Source organism: Pleurodeles waltl, chromosome 5 (assembly GCF_031143425.1).
Source record: "Pleurodeles waltl isolate 20211129_DDA chromosome 5, aPleWal1.hap1.20221129, whole genome shotgun sequence".
Lineage (NCBI taxonomy): Eukaryota > Metazoa > Chordata > Amphibia > Caudata > Salamandridae > Pleurodeles > Pleurodeles waltl.
In genome coordinates, this window is record NC_090444.1 from 1,284,687,096 (window position 1) to 1,284,706,996 (window position 19,901).

A 19,901-nucleotide genomic window follows, 5' to 3' on the forward strand; every position below is an offset into this window, starting at 1 on the left:
CAAGTTAATGCTGCTCAGGAACAATAGAACATGATTGGATTTTGTTTGCAGTTTTTGTACTCTTTTACTGCACGAAAAACCAAGGCAAGGATGCACGTTGCACTAAATATAGAGCAAAAAGATGGCTTTACATTTCATGTAATTTCAAATGACTGTAACTTTACTACAAATTCATAAATGTACATAAATGAAGTGAATTTAGCCCACCTCTACCGACTACACTTCCCGAAAAACAGTCTATGTGATCTTCACTTAAGTATCAACTCAATTGAGCTGTCTCTGAATTGTTAACCTGTCTGTACGGGCATCTCCCACATGTCTGGATATCTTTACCATTTTAAGACTTGTCTTACAATGCATGAGAGGATTCGTTAGCATAAAATCATAGGAGTGTTAACTCACATGGTGCTGTTCTGCGTCACATTATACAATCACTCTTAACAAAGTAAACCTAGTAAAGAACCAGTATCATATAGTGAACACAAAATAAACTGGAGCTCCCTAAGCACAGCAGGTTTCCAATGCTCATTTGGAAGTGGTGCATCATTTGAGGGCATTACCAGATTTGAAACCTTCCAAGGACATACAAGGTGGTGTCAGAAGCTTTAGTTGGTAATTTTGGGGAATGTAGGAGTACCTGCTCTGATAGTTCTAAGCTCAAATTACCTCCCTCCTCTTTTTGCCCCCACTATCTCCAAAGTCCCATCAGCTGCTCAAGCACCTCAACACTCAATCCTCATTCCAGGACCCTGAAACATCCAATGTTCTTGCGTAGGCTCAAATGATGACAATTATTAAGTTTGTCAAGTCTGAATTCAACGTACATAGGCTGTAGTTCAGATAGTGCCATGGGTGCACCCACCTTGTGCACTGCCAGGACACTTTGGCATTACAGAAGGGGCTGCAGCTGATTGTGTGGCCTCTTTTGTAGTATTGATAAAGCTGGCGCACATGTAGCACCAGTGCTATATCAAGAGGTAATTCCTTCATTTGCATGGGAGCGTGGCCCCATGCAAATTAGAGAATATCTTTGCCTCTGCATCCAAGCCATATTATAGGCGCAGGTACAAAATCAAAGAAGCTGTCAAGCGGTGCACTGAAAGTGCACCACAAAATGGTGTCCCACTGTCAGGGTATCCCGTGATGGCAGCCCTCTGGATGGTTTAAAATTTTCATTTAAACATTTTGCTTCTTTATTGATACATACTTGATTAGTGTGTTAATTTTCTTTAATTTTCTAAGCAGGTGTGGACCCCCATAAGTAGTCCTCGTGGGCCTCCTGTGGCCACGAACGAAAAGTTAAGAACACTGCGTTAAACAATGACGATTCCAACATGTTAAGCTATTGCATGCCTGTGTTACAAATATCTTTGTCTATCTGGTGATGTCAGTTTTGCTATTAAGAGCATTCGTTTTGATCTAATGGCCCTATATGTTAAACATGTTTTAGTGCAGCAAACTCTCCAAATTCCTAAAATTGGATTTTGAATTAATACTGATTCCGTATCGGGAAGGGGAGTGGTGTAGACATCCTTTCCAACTGCTGAATCACTGAAATCAGGTGGCACAACAATTAAAGGTTACAGAGACCTCAAAAGAGGTGGTAACCCATTTGCAAAAAAAAGGGGTTCTCCCAGATGCCTTCCTATTTATGAATTTATAAAAAATGTGTGCACTGCTAAAACTTAAACAAACTTAAGAAATACATCTTTTGTCTCTGAATGCAGCCTTGTTTCCTTTAAGGAAAACAGGCTGCATTAAAAAAGGCTTCATTTCAAAGCAATCACAGACTTGGTAGTCTGCTGACCCCAGCAGGCCAACATCCCTGTCATGGACTTCAATAATAGTGAGACGCAATTTGCAGCCTACATCATTATTATTCGTGAAGTAGGTCAGATTGTGACTCACTGCTGTTAGACCGCAAACATAATTAATAAGAACGAGTAACTAAAATATAACACATAATGTGTATTAAAAGGCCTAACTTAGAAAAACTTTTGTTAAAAACAATAAAACGTGTATGTTTAAATTGTGGGTGACATGGTGTCGACCACCTCGAGTTCAATGTGAAATAATAAATGACTGTGAAAATGTATTTTGATTAATTATAGCTACATGCACAGACAAAACATGAATAATATTATTGTACTACAAAACTAATGGTTTGAATTTACTAGAATTGTTCATGTATTCACATTAGTGAAAAGGTCTATGTTGTAGTATTTTTCCAGAAGCACAATGTTGAAATATTATGCTGACTTTACTGAAATGCTTTGGCAAACATTGCTTATTAAAGTCCACAGTGGAAAGATACTGCTTTCTCTGTCGGTCTCACTTTGTACTTCCTAGTGATAAATATTGTAAGTTTTAACAATGGTCTTTAGTTCTGGACGAAATAATGCTAGCTCAATGTCATGTTTTATGTTGCTTTCTAAAATGTAATAATTCTAGGGAAACTGAAACTGCTGACCAGAGAGGAGTGACAACATAGGCCTATCATGAAGAAGGAACAAAGAAAAGATACATCTGAAGCTCAGTCAAAGTCTAATTGGCTGCTTAATATCTCACCTCAAAGTCTTGTCCAATGGAAGCTTAACACATAACTTTTGAGACTTTAATTTTAATTTAGCAAGATTTTAGGTGATGTAAGTCAGTATCAGTTTAGCTTTCTTTGCAGTCAGGTTTCATTCAGTCTTCTTTCCAGTTCAGTTCTATTATTCAGCTCTTGTTTACGATCCTAACAGGTCAGATACCTTAGGCCCAACATTACTGAACTGTTGCCCCCTTCATTCCACTGATTAAGGCTCTGCTGGCTGCTGGCTCATTTAGGAGAGGTATAACCAATGTGCATTTGTTTGTCCTTTGCAGGTTTATCCCTTTAGAAATCCAATCTCATATTTTTTGTAAGCGCCATAGTTAGATGTTTTTCTAAATTAATTTTTGTTTAATTTTAATTTTTGCACGTGACAAACTCCAGCCTCACATATCCTTTTCAAATTAGGATCTGGTACTTAGGATGTCTGATCCAACAATTATTTGAAATGTTTATTAATTTATTGTGATTGATTTAATTGCACAACTCATGAATTCTGCTACTATTTTTCAAAAAATGATGTTGTTATTCTGTATAATTCTTTTGGAGTATTTAATGGTAATTTCTCTTACAAGATTGAGATTCTTAAGATGATTTGGACAGCCTATGTTGTTTCAGTATAGCTATCATTTGGTTTTGTGCATCATTTATGTGACCTTCGCATTGTTAATTTAAGGGCAATAAATGTTTAAACTTTACTAAATTGGTGTGGTGATTCATGACCACATAGGTCATGGTGTGTATAAATTACTGACTCTTTATTATATATTTTGATTTATTGGTCCTCATTGTTTGATTTGATGATCTCATTACTCCTGTCTGAGTCAAAAGATTTGAGATGACCTCTGAGGGTAGTAGATGTCACTGCCCTATTATGTGTCACCTTAGCCTAATATTAAAAGATCACACGCCCACACTGCTATTCAGATTTTTAAGAACTGACCTATAAGCACATAGGTCAGTTCTTAAAAAATATTTTTATCACAAAAATACTGATCACAATTTGCAACAAGTGATTTGTGACCAGATATTCATACGTCTGGTTCTTAGTGCTCATTTGCACTGTCTGGGTTAGTACATACTCCAGGAATGTGTGGAGCAATAATTTTCTATAGCTGACCATGCAGCATTGAGAAATTATCTTAATGTGTGAACCCAGTGATGAACTCATCTTTTCTAGTCAAGAACATATGTTTGCAAACACTCTAAAAGATACAAAGAGAGAACTCTTGAAAGATGTATGTATTTGGGAAAGGCAATGTGCAGTGTGAATAATGTTCCCTTCCAGGCAATAGACAAGGAGCTGCCGACCTACACAGTTGCTATTTAGGCACATAAGGATCAGTTATGTCAAAAGCATTAATACAGTGTGGACAAGAGTTTCACCTTGATAGCACCAATTTAACACCTGAATACAGAAATTATAATTTGAAAGGTAACCTTTGCAGAAGATCTACCACTGTGCAACACCAGTAACTTTTGTTATTTCTTTTGTTGAAATCTGGTGGTGGATGTTTCTTGCAGCTGTTGTGAATATATGATTACGCAGAGAAAGTAGCAGCTGAAGACTTCAATAACCTCAGTTACCCTAGCTATATGATGCAGCTAAAGGAAAGGAAGTGATCCACTAATACTGACTAAAATGCACCTACTGAGAAGGCTATGGGAATCATGCATGAATGCTATATTTAATGATTCATCTGAAGTTCGTTTTATGACTCCTTCTCCTTTCAACATAAGTTGCTTTTCATTTCCACTTTTTGTGTCTTTACTTCTGTACTTCATTTTAAGACGTGAAAGCCTTTTGGTAGGTACCAGCATGTATGTAGTCATCTTTGATATTACAACAGTGCAATAAGAAGCTGTTTGTTGCTTGCTGTGCTTATCCATGTTTTACCTCCATAAAAGGTTACCATCAACTGAATTGCACAGCAATTCACAGAAGTTTACATTCATCAATGAAATCCCATCTGACAGTTTATTAGCATCCCTCCGTTTTTCATTCATATTCATGCCTTCCTTCTTCAGCTTTTCTCTCGCTGTGTCACTGCTGCCCCAGGCTTTCAAATATGCCATTGAACTAAGGTAGATTCTACTATGCTGCTTATAAGTTATTTTCTGTCTGATGAATTCTTCAGCTCCACAAATGGAAAACTAATCGTAGCTACGAGGTGAATAGCTTGCGTTATGTTAGCTTGATACAGAATTCTTTCTTTAATATGGTAATGCGAGGACAGACATGAAGAAGTTAGAAACCTCACTGATAGGGCAGTTGACAGAAGAGATTACCACAAAACTTTCTAACTCTAATACTAGCAAGGCAAAAAAACAAAATAAAAAAATGATGTCTGGTCATGCTCTGGTGTTTACAAGCGAAAAATGAAAGAATGTAATTATGACTACATCCCTGCAGTCGTCTGTTATTGCGAGGGCAATACTTTTTGTTATAATTTGCACGTGATTCATCTTTCTGAGTTAGCCGCTTCCTTTCATGATTATTGCATATTTTCCTGACTCGTGGCTCTGTCTTTCCCCATGATTAAGCGGCAAGAAAATAATCTAATTGTCCTCACCTGCGTTTCTTGAACCCAAACATTTGCGCGACACTTAACAATTTAACGTAGCAATACAGGGGTGAAGGCCTCCTGTTCTACATCAGCTCCCTTGCCCTGGCATCGTCAGTGACGGTGCTTGTGGTGTTTTGGGGTGGTGTCATTGGGCTCCTCCAGCAGAAAGGTGGTGAAACTATTAAAATGGAAGTGGGAGAGGTGTCAGGAGGGAGAGAATGCATACAATGTGGACTATTTTAGGCATGAATTAGAGATATCGCTTTAGAAATATTCCTAGAGTTTTGTGTCATTAAAAAACAATTATTCAGTCTGAGGTAGAGTGAGCTCAGCTATCTCCGTAAAGATCTTGTAATAAATTCAAAAAAACTAAAGCATTGTACAAAAAAGAAAGAAAGAAAGGGCTTTGGGTGAACCAGTTTTGAGCCACTGCTTGGTAGATGTGTCTTTGACGTTCCGAAACAGCCCACAAGTACCAAACATGCAGTCATACAATAGATCACCTCCTTCAGTAATTGCTTCGTTTCAAGTAACAGTCACATTTTGGATCAACCCACCAGAACGCGATTTGTTGTTTAGAGTGTCTGGTATCTTGAGTCTCAACATTTTACCCTGTGACGTTTGAATCCCCATGAGGCAGAAGGACTCCTGTTCAGGATCACCACAATGCACCACTCATAACCTTCCCTCCAGGGAGTTTATGTGTGCAGCACAAGCAGTGAGACAGGAGACAGCAGTGCAGACCTCACGCACATAGAGTGACTGTAGTAATGGAAAGCATACCAATTGCTCCTAAAGCCTCATATATTTGAATGTGATTAACTCCAAGCTAAGGTGGACACTGTAATCTCACGTAAAACTCTGGTTAACAACAGAGATGACAACTTCAAAAATACAAGTATGCCTGATTCTCAAAATAAGAAAAATACGGACAGAGAAATCCACCTCCAACTTAATGTATTTTTCTACTCTTTCCATTCATAAGTTTACAACCCTTTGAGAATGCTTGGACTGCTGTGCTAGACACAGGTTCCAAGGAGTACTCCTGGGAAGGTGATTGGACTTTCTATGAAGTCTTCTATTTCCACTGTACAACGTTCTTCACTGTGACAACTCCAAAGAGCTGGAGTAGGATTACATGTGAAAATGTGTGTTTCTCTCCTGTGCAAATGCATGTTTTTCTCCACAGAGAAAATATTTTTTTCTCTGTGGACAAAGTCCTTTCCTTACACCCAAACCAAATTTAAGGGTGATCCTCTTCCTGCCCTGGAAGGGGATTTGTGCCAGCCCTGAGATGGGGTAAAGTCATAGACTTTTTATGATGGGAAGGGGTGGATTTGCATGTATGAATGTCCAAAAGCCTACATCTTGATACATCTACTTCTCTCACCTTGAGTGAGATTTACAGTTGCAGTGATCTGTGCATTCCTGAATTTTCATCTGTTAGGAATCCCTTTGTGAATTTCTGTAAGGTGGAAACATTTATATTTTGTTGGCAATGTACACTTGCGGCTACTTTTGCCTTTCTGACTAGACCCCTCTGTATGTCAGTTGACCCCACATTATACAAGGAGTGAGAAGGTGAGTGACAGGCGGCAAACTGCAAGGTGCTGAATAACTGCATTCTGAAGCACTGAGCCCCCTTCTCTTCAACAGCTTCTGTTAAATTCCCTGATACCAGCTTGTTTAACTGTGCTTTTAATTCAATTTTATGTATTGGTTTATTATACAAGCACAATAATTATACTTGGTTAAGATGTGCTATAAAACAATGGTTTAACAGAACTTGAGAGGGCCCCCTCCTGCAAAGAACATGGAGGGTCCCCCTCCGGTCTTACTCAGGAGCTCCCAGGCCAGTTTACTGTGCCGAGGGTGTCCCCTGGAGCTCAGGCCCCCCACCCCTCATCGGCGGTGCTTGTCACGCCACTGCTCTGAAAGCTGTTTGATAAACAAATAAAACAGCAGACACCAAGGAATCTTATCAAATGAGCCATGAGTGCAGTGTAAGGCAAAAACATGTTTTTTTCAAATAACTCTACAGTTGTTGCACTTTAGTTTTGTTGGCACTATACCCTGATATTAATATAGGACAAACTTATAAATTTGCAGACATTTTTCCATTAGTGGTTGAGCACACTGTGCTGTCATACACATACGTGGATCACAGTGGAGGGTTCAAGTGTTTGGTTTGATTTGAATGTGCAGTGTATGCATGTCTCTTCCAATGTGGCTTCTGTGGTAGCTTTCACCTATTTGCTTGAAGACTGAGCACGATAGCCCATATTTTATTACTGTAGATGGCCACCCCTTGGTGTTCAGTGGCATCAGACAGCTCTGTGCAATTGAAGAACCCGTGCTTGTTTTTGCTTGCCAGGACATGACCATGCATTGACTTCTGTATTGATGATAGACTCAAATGCCTTCAGCAAGCTAGCCAGAAGATGAGTTCAAAGCTGTGCATTTCACTGCATGGACATGGAGGCAAACTCTTTTCTCTGTGAGTTCAAAATAAAAAAATAGCCACTAGTGTAAGTTCACAGCAGGAAGTGCAAAATTGTGTTTGCGTCAGAACTGTTTATAATCTATGTGGAAGTGGTAGGTGTTCAAAAGTACTAATCACAGGTCTGGGACATGAAATACATCACTGTGAAAGGAAACATCTGCTTTCCAGCATTCATGCCCTTTGAAGGATTCTGCTTTGAAATGATATGGTCTCACTTTGCTTTGACATGGCGTACTTCAGTCTGAGTATTTATGTATCTCAAGAAACAAAAGTTGTTTGCCTACCTCAAACTCCAGTAACTGGAACAATTCCTGCTTAGTAAAACGCCACACATGCTAATGGCTAGTAAAAACTTTAATTCCTTATATGGAAAAAATCCACATAATTTGGCTGTGAGAAACAGTAAAAAACAAAAATGGCTACATGTCTGCCCATCTAAATTGGGTGGACAGACATGTAACCATTTTTCCAACAACCCTTACTGCCCAGTCCCGTTGCAGAAGTTTGGCTACAGTGGAGACATAGAAGTCTCTGACATGGCCAAACATACGCTCCACTCGCAATTAAATTTGGTGGGTGCCCCACTATATTGGTGGGGATGGAACTCCGTTACCACAGGGACAAAGTACCCTCTCTGCCAATATATAAACCAGGCCCTATATTTGCCTGAGCTAGTGTTTGAATTTGATGTTGCAGCAACTGACAGAGTAGAAGGTGCAATACAGAGTCAAATGGAAACCACAATACAATTAGAATCAAATGCCAACCAGTTGGTTCCACGGGTATAGACACTGTACATGTCTAACCACATCTTGAACATATACCCATAAATTCTTTAAAAATGCATGGGAGGGTGTTGGTGGTAGCTAACACAATTTATGAGCCCATTTTGATTTTTGGGGTTGAAGGGTAGAATGTGATCCCATCACCTATCATCATATCAGCCCTGAATTGGGTTGAGCCACTGTAACGAAAATTGAAACCTGGAATATTTTTATGTACTTTTGCTCATGCACACACCTTTGTCTAAATGTGTGCCATATTTGGGAAACCACACAACAATACTGTATACAGTAAATATAACAAATAATACATTCACCTAAAATAGCTCGGACCTAGTGGCTCTGCCAGTGCTAGCTGATTCTCTGACTAGGATCCATGACCATTTATGGATTGCAAGACCAGGCAACTCTAAAAATAGACTCTGTGAGTGCTCGCACTCACAATGGTATTAGGTTTCTTTTCTTGCCTATTTTAATACTTTTACAACACTTTGCCACAGAGAGACGTTCAGTTTGAGCAGCCCGCACTTTCCACAGATATAAAAGTAGGTGTGTGTTTTCTGCTCTATGGCTTGGAAGAGAGAACTATGCAGAATGTCCTGGGTAATGGCTTTTTTGTGCCTTTGTAGCTAGAGACTGCGAGAACAAAAGGGCTCCAAAGAAAGCTGTAACAGCTGTACAATACTCTTAGGTATAATCTATTGCACTTAAGTGTGCCCTCATAACTCTGAGGTACAAAGACTCCTGTTTCATTTGCCCATCACCAGCACTGTTGGTCGATGGTGTTAGCGCTTCTGACCTTAATAAGTAAACTTACAAGGGAACGCAAATAAGTCGATGAACCTTTTGACTCACAATTAAGATGTTCTTACCATAGCTCCAGTACATGCAAATCAATATTCAATAACCAATACAAAATACCAATAATCAACAACAATCAATAACAGTAATAATCAATAGAGTCAGTAATTTGTCACGCACCATGACCTTTCAGTCATGAATAACCACACCTTTTAGTAAAAGTTAGAATATTTATTTCCCTATATTAACAATGCTAAGGTCATGTAGATTAATCTCAAAATCAAATGAAATGCATGCAGAAACAATACTGGCTGTCCAAAGTGGCAGATGAAATGTAATCTAGTTAAAGCTTGAACTACAACACATTCTAAGGTTGCAGTGCAAATTAATAGCAAAGTCAACTGCGTCAGAGGGATTACATACATTCGAGTACAGCAAAGAAATTCATCAAGCATTATTCCCTATTAGCAGATTTTCATTAGTGAGGATCCTTAACTAACACCAGATTAGTATGTTGGGCTTCATGTAAAAAAACAATTTAGCAACATCAATCTATAAAAACATCTAACTATGGCTCTATCAAAACAGTGCAGTTGGTACCTGGAAAAAAAGCAAATAGAATTGATAATCAATATTCTAATTCATCCTCAATGTGGATCAGCAAGCAGCGTCAGGCTTCGTTCTCAGGACATCAGTCGATCAGCAAGGCATAAGGATTCAGCATCAAAGTTTAGAAAACGCAAAGTCTTTAAGCAGTAAAGTTAAGCACGTCTCTTGTCAGGATGCACAAGAAAATGTTGACCTTTCCGCCAGCAAGAAAATGGGCAATGAATCTATGGCAAATGCTTAAGGCAAAAAATGCAAAATGTAGAATGCTGGGTTATTCTCAGTGCAGTGTCGTTAAATCAAAACCAGCAAAACTATTTCTCAAATCCCCATTGGTCAATGAATCGCATGTTCACACTTTGTCCAATAAAACTAAAACTCCAAATCTATGGATTCTACTATTACTGTTATGTTTTTATTATGGGTTTCTATTAAAATAATGAGTAGGCAAAGTATTTATATTATTATTCTGCATTTTGGAATTGCGCTGGCTTTAATTAACCGAGTCAATAAACTTAAACTTGAAACTTGAACCTGATTCTACTATTACTCCGTTCACATGTCACTGATTGGTTGTCCTGCAATGTCCTCATCATCCGGCTTGTCAGGTAACAATATTGTTGCAGCTTCTACTCCAGTCAGTATCTCCATTGTTCTCCTCCTGAGAAAGTCAGTCTCACACACATTACACCCAAAATGTTACCTTAACAAAAACAGCATCTTCTAGCAGTCGGTTCTCATGAGAAACTTTCAGTTATGAGCACATTTAAAGAATGCAATGGAAAATGACAGTTTAACTCTCTAGGACAGCCATTTATTAAACGTTCAGAAATACAGCTTTGACATGAGGCCTAGCAACTAGGCCAAGACCTTCTCTAAGTTAAGGCCTACAATTAATAAAGGTAAGGCATAATGTAAAACCCTTAATATGACATATTAATACATTAGTCAAACATATATTCAACTTTTACAGTATTAAAATATTAATAAGTACAGTTTGTGAATAATGGTGGCCACTCATCGTAATCACATTTTCAAATGCGTGCATTATTTTTCTACTTTATTATTTTCTACACAAACCCATTATTCAGAATACATGAACACTCATTAATATTTTTTATTAATACACCTGCGCTAGGAATGGCACAGCTCAGATGTCAAGCAACATAAGACACCACCAGTGAGCTTCTGGCGCCAGTGGTTTCGTGACTGGAGATTCTGGGGTTATTTAGATTCACTAGGTATAAAAACTCACGGGGCGAATACAATTTGTACCTGGTGCTTCCCGAGTTTAATTCCGACTGTATATGAAACAGAAAAATGGACAACAACAAAGAAACATCTACTTGCACCCCTTTTGTCTAGTTTCTCTGCATTATTTTCCAGTCTACACAAACTGTGAGCAGCCCCTGAGCCGATTTTAGCAATGTTGTGCAAGAGTGTAATCGACTTAAAATTCATGCAAAGTCCTACCTCAAGTGTATGCACTCGAGCTTCCCTTTCACATAACTGTCACCAGGTACCCACTTTGTAACAAAATCAATATTATGTGTTGGGGAACCGTTACCTAGTAATGACCGAAAAATACACATTTAGAAGAAGGCAGAAAAAAGTATTTTGATCCCCTTGATCAGCCAATCACTTTTGTCAAAAAATCAAACATAAATAGTATTAAACCTTTCCAGGCCACTCAGCACCTTTTTCAAATGCTGAATTCTCAAAAAGTATTGAGAGGTTTACATCAAACTGTCATTTTGAATGATTACCTGGCGTGACTTCGTACTCAATTGTATATTTTGCCTTAGTTTGCCAATTATAATGCAAAGGCAACATAAAGTAATTGCACGATCATTTCTTCATTTTATAAATATGTGTGCAACTTTGTTTCTCTTTTTACAAAGTAAATTATTTCCATTTAATTACGCTCTATAAGTAATAATCTTTTTTTCCTTAGGAGATCAGGGATATTCTAGCTGATTACTCAATTTCTTCTGCCACAAACTAATGTGCAAAAGTGAGTTAATACTTCCCTAAAAAAAAGATTCGCAATTTGTTGAGATTCCGTTGTTCTGACCAGTCAGGAGGGAGAAGACTTTATAATTCATAAATTGTCTGGAAAAATATTGTGGCAGGTACTGTGTTTCAAACATTTGTATTCATGGTAATCTAGTATGGGACTGCAAAACACACGAATCATCGACGTAAGAAACAGATGTGTCCCACCTTGTACATTATTAAACTGTAGGTCATAGGGAAATAAATTTACTTGTTGCTAATTTATTTACTTAACAAATAAAGGTGTAAATTAAGAAATCGTTTTAGCTACATTTAAACAATGATCAAGCTCCTGCAATTTGCACAACTATGGTTAATTACAAAATAAAAGAGTGAGTGCATTGAAAGGATGTCTAAATATGTATTTGTTGTTTTGATATACTTTTATTGGTATATAAACCTTTGGTGCACAATTTAAAGAATCATATATAGGTTAATTGTTTATGAATATAATTAAATGGAACATTATCCATGTTGTATGTTACTTATTGTAACTATATATACAAATTATATAAATGTAAACATTTTCTGTTGTTGTGGTTTACTTACTCTTTTTGACACAGCCACGCCACAAATAAAAAGTTATCTTTTACTAAACCAATCATAATTTGGTTTGCATTGTCTTCTGCTGCATGTTTTAAAAACAAATGAAAGGCTAACAAATAACCCTTGCACTGTGTTGCTTTGCATTGCATTCAATCGGTGTTCCATGTGTTCCATGTTTGAAACATGGGACTTCACATGCAACTACCCATGGCTTTTATTAAAAACAGAATTTCTTCATTTAGCAGCGTTTAGATTAAGCAGTTCTGGGGCACCTAGTAACTAAATTATGCTTAACAAAGGCCATATAGTTTGTTTTATAACATTATTACTTAACAATGCTAATTATCACTTACCATTACCAGAACAGAAGGACATGCATATAATTAATTTCAACTACATTCTATCTGTACATTTTGCTTGGTATTATTTTTAGAAGGTCCCACTCCTTTGTGTGAGTGACCAGTTTGAGGACATTTTGTTACAGCAGCTGCAGCTCAAATCGTGATATATGCGAACACAGGACATAGGAAACGCCAGCATATATAAAGTGAAATTGATAGTAAGGAATATGTAGACATGATGGCAAGGCCAAGATTAACATTAATCTTTATTTGCATTTCCTTAACACACCTCGTTCTTCACATGATGTGCACATCCGACATTGGACAATTTTTTCTCAATGTTCACATAACAGAACAAACTTTTTACATAAAAAAAGGCTAAAACATTTTTTGAGCTGGATTTTATATTGTTTAATAAATGTGTTTATTTTTAATTTCAATGATGAAACTCAACTTCACAGAAAAGGTAACCCAATGACACTATCAAAATGAAGATATACGTTTGAAAGCTGTCAACATCTGATACATGCAAAAATTAACGGAAACTGCCAATATAAACAAAGGAATGTTTGAGCCAAGACTAAAGGGACAAGGAAAACACTATTTCCCACTAACAGTAGACTGTGGTTGAATTGATATTGATGACATAATAAGACGTGCCAGACAAAATAAATAACTGGCCTAAAGGATGATCACCTCTCAGACCTGCGTTACAAAGTTGTGAATTACCTATCCTCAACCTCTGTAGGTTCAGCATGCTCCTCATCCCGTATATGGGGGTCATGACTGATGAGAAGATATACGAAAAACATATGACAAAACTGAATCAGCAGAGGTTGAAGATGAGAATACAAGCAAGAGAGAACATTAATCAGGGAACCGAAGGCTGCATTGCAGTCTCTTGAGAGGGAATGCTGACTCACTAAGACAGCACTCAGATTGCTATTCAAGGAGTACATTTTATACTCCATTCCATGATGGTATACCTGGAGTGTGGAATTGATGTTCTGTAGCTGACTTATGATCATTATTTTGGAAGGATTGTTCAACATGATATCCCTCAGTCTTCTCCTTCATCACTTTCACCATCAGCGTACACTGCAACATCTGGTTCCCTTTCAACATCAGGAGAAGAATCACCGATAGTGCCCGGGATTGCTTGAAAGGTGTCATCATCCCAGCAAAGGCAGGTAGAAGTCATGCTCAGGAGTCATATCCCAGGCAGTCCCCAACTCAGGAGACGGTTGGTCAACCTCTGGAGCATAAATGTCATAAGAGATTTAAATAATAGACTATTACTTTGTGATTCTAGATTGAAATTACAAAGATCATTTAATGAAAATACCTTGACATAAAAAGGTTATAATACATACTAAATCACTATTTAAACATAATACGTACAATGATTATGTCTTGTCAGTAAACATTGAGTAAAGATATTTAATCAAATTTGGAGCAACAGCATCATTTAAAAAAATACGAATTAATATTACGATTATTGTCACATATGCATTCTAATACCAAAATTAAGATTACAACCGTACCCAGCTAATATATTTGTGAAGCGTATGCTGCAGGTAAAAACCGATGCAAACATAAAAAAGAAACAAAAAAACAAAATGCAAACCTAATATTACATTGAATTATGAAAAGGAAACTTACACTGTTAATATGTATTTGATACTGAAGCTCAGAAAACATATTTACATTTTCACATCATTACAAGATACATAGCATTATAATATGCACAAAATAAATTGTATATACCATTATGAAATACTAAATATAATAAAAATAACACACAGCAAAACGACAACATTAATTAAAGGCTACAATATAATGCAAATTTGTATGTATTTGCATCTATATAATGCAAATTTGCACGTATGTGCACCTGCAACAACACTACTAGAAATTGGGTATCTCGTTGGCAGAGGTATGCACCCTGTCTAAGTAGGAACCACAATACTAGGCGGTTTAAGTCACAATACAACCTAAATTATCCTGTGCTCACTGTCCGGTAGCTTGGCACAGAGCAGGCAGGCTTAATTTAAAAGGCGATTTGTAAAGTATTTGTGAAATAACTCATACAGTTGTACAGTGAAAACACCACATAAAGTACTCCATACCAGTTTGGAAAAATAGATAATATTTATCTGAATAAAACAAGACCAAAACGGCAAAGGTCCAATATACACAGGTCAAGACATCACTTTTTAGAAGTTTAAGTAAATCTTAATCCATAGGAATCAATGGATTTACAACTTTAGCACAAAGTACCTGGGGTGCCTCAGAAAAACAAAAAAGATTTAGGCCGCAAATGAGGTGAAGCGCTGTAAAGCAAAGCTATGTGTTGATTCCTTACTGTTCAGAGGAGCTGATGCATCAATTCTTTCCTCACAAGAAAGCCGATGCATTGATTTCTGGGCATGCAGTCTTGGTTCCTTACTGCGGTGCAGGGTTGATGACAAATTGACGCCCAGAGATGACGCATGGGAAATCCAGACCAGCTGTGATGATGGAACCGTGCTGCATTGATTCTGCAGGCTCTGCATCAATTTATCAGCCGTGGGACAATCTCTACATCAGCTCCACAGGTGTTGCGTTGATGTTTTAGCCGCGGTTCTTTGAGGTGTGGATATTCTCTTTTAGGTGAATTTCTTGATGTCTGTGAGACTTTTTAACAGGAGACAAGCCAAAATGCCCTTGGAGATCACTTGTTGTGGGAAGGCAAAGTCCTTCCAGCAGAATCAGGGAGCAGCAGGCAGCAGGGCAACAAGCAGAAGAGCAGTTCTTCCAGAAAAGCAGTCAAGTCGAGTCCTTTGGGCAGCACTGCTGTCCTTCTGACAAGCAGGTCCAGACGTGTCTGATTTTAGGGGGTCACAGACCCAGTATATATACCCAAATGTGCCTTTGAGTTCCAGGAGACTTCAAAGGTTTTGAAGTGCACCTGTTTTCCTTTCGAACCCAGCCCTGTCTGCCAGGAAATCTGTGGGGGTTATCAGTCCTTTGTGTTGGGACAGGCCACTAGCCTTTGAAGTGTAAGTGAGAGCCCCTCGACCCTTCCTGATGAGGAAGACCCATCAGTATGCAGATAAATATAGTTGCAGCTGAGTGCCCTGTGTTTATGGCGGTCTGGGTGGCATGCACAATAGGAGCTGTCAACCAGCACAGACCAGACAGGCTGTAAGGCACAGAGAACAGTAAGTTCAGAAAATTGCCTACTTTCTAAATTAAGTTCAGAAAATTGCCTAATTTCTAAAGCTGCTAAATCCAACTTCACCAGGAAGCAGGATTTGTCACTACCATTACAACCATACCAAACACGACAATGCCATTCCTTTCAGATCAGAAATTATCATGTAAAAGTATATAAGGGAAGTTCCAATTCTGGCCTATGATAGGAGCAGGCTTCACATTAAAAAAAATCTACTTTGAGAGTTCTTCACTACCAGGACATGTAAAACTTACAAGTACATGTCCTTCCTTTTACTTACACAGCCTGCTGCCCTATGGGCTACCTAGGGCCTACTTTAGGGGTGACTTATATGTAATAAAAAGGAAGGCTTGGCAAGTAGTTTTAAATGCCAAGTCGAAATGGCAGTGAAACTGCACATACAGGCCATGTGATGGCAGGTCTGAGACATGGCTAAGGGGTTACAATCAGTGCTGCAGGCCCACTAGTAGCATTTAATCTACAGTCCCTGGGCACATATAGTGCACTTTACTGGAGACCTATAGGTAAATAAATATGCTAACTGGGTAGGAGCCAATATTACCATATTTAGGGGAAAGAGCACAAGTACCTTTGCACTGGTCAGCAGTGGTAAAGTGGGCAACGTTCTAAAACTAGCAAAAAAAAGAAAAATGGAGGGAGATAGGCAAAAGGTTGGGGGAAGACCACTGTAAGGATGTCAGGTCTAACAAAAACTATTCAAGAAACCTACAACAAATACGACTGATAAAAGACAAGACTCTTGACAAATAATCATTTTATACTCTAACAGTGATGCATGGTGCAGAGACCAAAAATATATAATCAATAAAACATATACATTCCATTCAATGTAAACAGACATGTATATCTGCTAACTTGTGTTATGTTGCAGAAATACCAATGCAAAAATAAACAGCACAAAAAAATAAACAAAATACACACAGTAGCTGAAAACTGAAGGTAGTCTTTGTACTGCTTTGCAGTAATCCTTATGAAAACAAAACATATAGAGAGAAAACACATCAAGGTAAGCAAACATAATAAATCCTAAACATCAAATAAAGGTTTAGAATGAAGGCATAAAACATTATAAACAGACACAATCTAGCGGTAAATTAGCTATAATTAAAACCAATTATATAGTATGACTAACATTGTAAGACTTACCCTGAGCAGATGGTAATATATCAAGCAAATGTGTGTCTACACATTGGACTCCGGGAGTCATCTCGGTGATAAGAAATTATGCCACCTGCCAGTGATGCGATTCAAATCCTCCTGGGCTTCAGATCCTCCTTCAGGGGCCATCATAGTCTTCATGTTCCTGGCCAGTTTTCCTTGTGTCCTGCACTTGTAATTATGGCACTTATCTTTATTTAATCTACATCCCGTTTTTGCAGGGGCAACAACCTTTACTTTGGCCAAAATGTCTTGCCAGAAAGCTTCCTTTTTGGTTAATGACAACTAGGTGATAAAAAGAAGTTTCATATGCCAAGTAACCTTAGAAATGTAAGTTTGGTTTTCCTTTTCAGTAATATTTACTTTACTTTTAAGAGGTCCTTCGCTTGTTGCACCTCCTTGGCTCCTGTATTCATCTTGCAAGCATTATCTCCCACGTTTAATAGGTTTTGAATAAAAGGAAAAAATGCGTGTCAATGCATGGTTTAAAATATAGCAGACCAACGCTTTGGAAACTTTTGTGACACAAAGCAGATTTCTGTTGTGCACTTCCATTACATGACGCATTGGTGCTATACGACATGCAAGAGAACTTTGCATGAGTGCAGTGTGCCACACTGGAAATTTTGCATGGTACTTGCATCATGATGCCTTTTACACAAAATATGGCACAACCATTATGCAGAAAAGCAATGTGATGCAGCACAATGAAATATCACACAATGGTGTTTGACACTTAGGGGCATATTTACAAGAAGTGGCACAGCGTCACTTCTAAAACACAGGCATGCACCGTATTTACTAGAATACGGCACATCCCTGTGTTTCCCCCTGCACTAAATTAGCTGCCAATCACCAACGCAGCCACCCTTGCGTCATGGTGCAAGGATGGCTGCGTTGCTGGAGAAATTGTTTGTGTGGAGGAAGGAATACCTTCCTGCACAAAAACAATTTTCAATTGTGATTTGCTCTTTCTGCACACATAGAAAGAGCAAGAAACGAGGAGAAATGAAAGCATTTCTCCTTTTTGCATCATGTTAATGCCACCCCATAAGTGGCTTTAGATTTTGGCCCTGCCTCAGTATAGGAAGCTGGCTCTATATATACTATATCAAAATGAGATATAGGCCCTCATTATTACATTGGCGGTAAGTTCTGCTTACCGCCATGCCGACTGCTGCCAACATAACGCCGCGGCAGTGGTTAACTCCTACCCCAATTATGACCCACACATAGCAATCCGTCACTATACATCCACACACACAAGTCTGCCAGACCAAAGGTCAGTGATAAACTGGCAGTAGCAAAACACACACCGTTACGCCAACAGAACTATGCCCACAGCATTATGACCCACGAATCACTGCGTCGGACATTCAATGGCGCTAAACCATTGGCGGTACATACTGCTGCGCTCAAAATACACACAACCTAACAAAACAACTCCACATTGGACATTTTAAACTACACACACTTGACACACATACACACACCACACCCACACACCCACACCACTATAAAACACACACACACACTACCCACAACCCTTTACAGCACACACCCCAACACATCACCCCACTACCCGCACACACACCACACACACTACACCCATGGCACCACAAAGACACCCCAAGTTCTCTGAGGAGGAGCTAAGGGTCATGGTGGAGGAAATCATCCAGGTAGAGCCACAGCTACTCGGATCACAGGTGCAGCAGACATCCATCGCTAGGAAGATGGAGCTATGGCAGATACTTGTGGACAGGGTCAACACCGTGGGACAGCACCCCAGAACAAAGGATGACATCAGGAAGAGGTAAAACGACCTACGGGGGAAGGTACGTTCCGTGGTAGCAGGACACCAGATAGCTGTACAGAGGACCTCCTCCCCCACAACTAACAACATGGGAGGAGCAAGTCTTGGCAATACTGCATCCTAAGGACCTGGCAGGAGTAGCAGGAGGACTGGACTCTGGTAAGTCAACTCTTTACTACTTTCACCCCCCCCTACCTGCATGACATCACATACCCCCACCCCTACCCTCACCCCCATCAGCCCACCACCTCACATACACCCCACTATGACAACCCACCCATCCCAATACCAAGCATGTCATGCACCTCCAATGCATGGACATCACTCACAGCCCTGCATGGATACACATCACTAAATCATGCACATTAGAAAGAATCACCTTCACCGCAAAATCACTACTCACACAACAACCATACACGGCAACACACCCATGCACAAGATGGCACACGCAGAAACAATAACACTGCATTTACATCCCCACAGGTCCCCCACCCAATGTCACTGAAGAGGAGGTTCCAGCAACATCCAGTCCCCCCCCCCCCAGAAGAGGCCCACAGTGATGACAGCAACTCTGGACACCTGGATCTGGATGACCAACCTGTCCCATCAGGGATCTCCGGACAGTCAGCTACCCAGGACCAATCTCACACCACCACAGAGTCTCCCCCCTCAGGGAATACCAGCACAGCACCCACCTAGCGGGCCCATACCTTTGTCCTCAGGACACAGCAATCAGCAGTGTGTCCACCACTACAGGAACCCCAGGCAACCTCATTAACACAGGATGATCAGGGACCTGGGGTCAGTGGGCACACGGTTCAGGGCACAGAGGCACAGGACAACAGGGAAGCTGGGAGGACTGCTGTGCAACAGGGGGAGGACAGGTCCAGGGAACCGA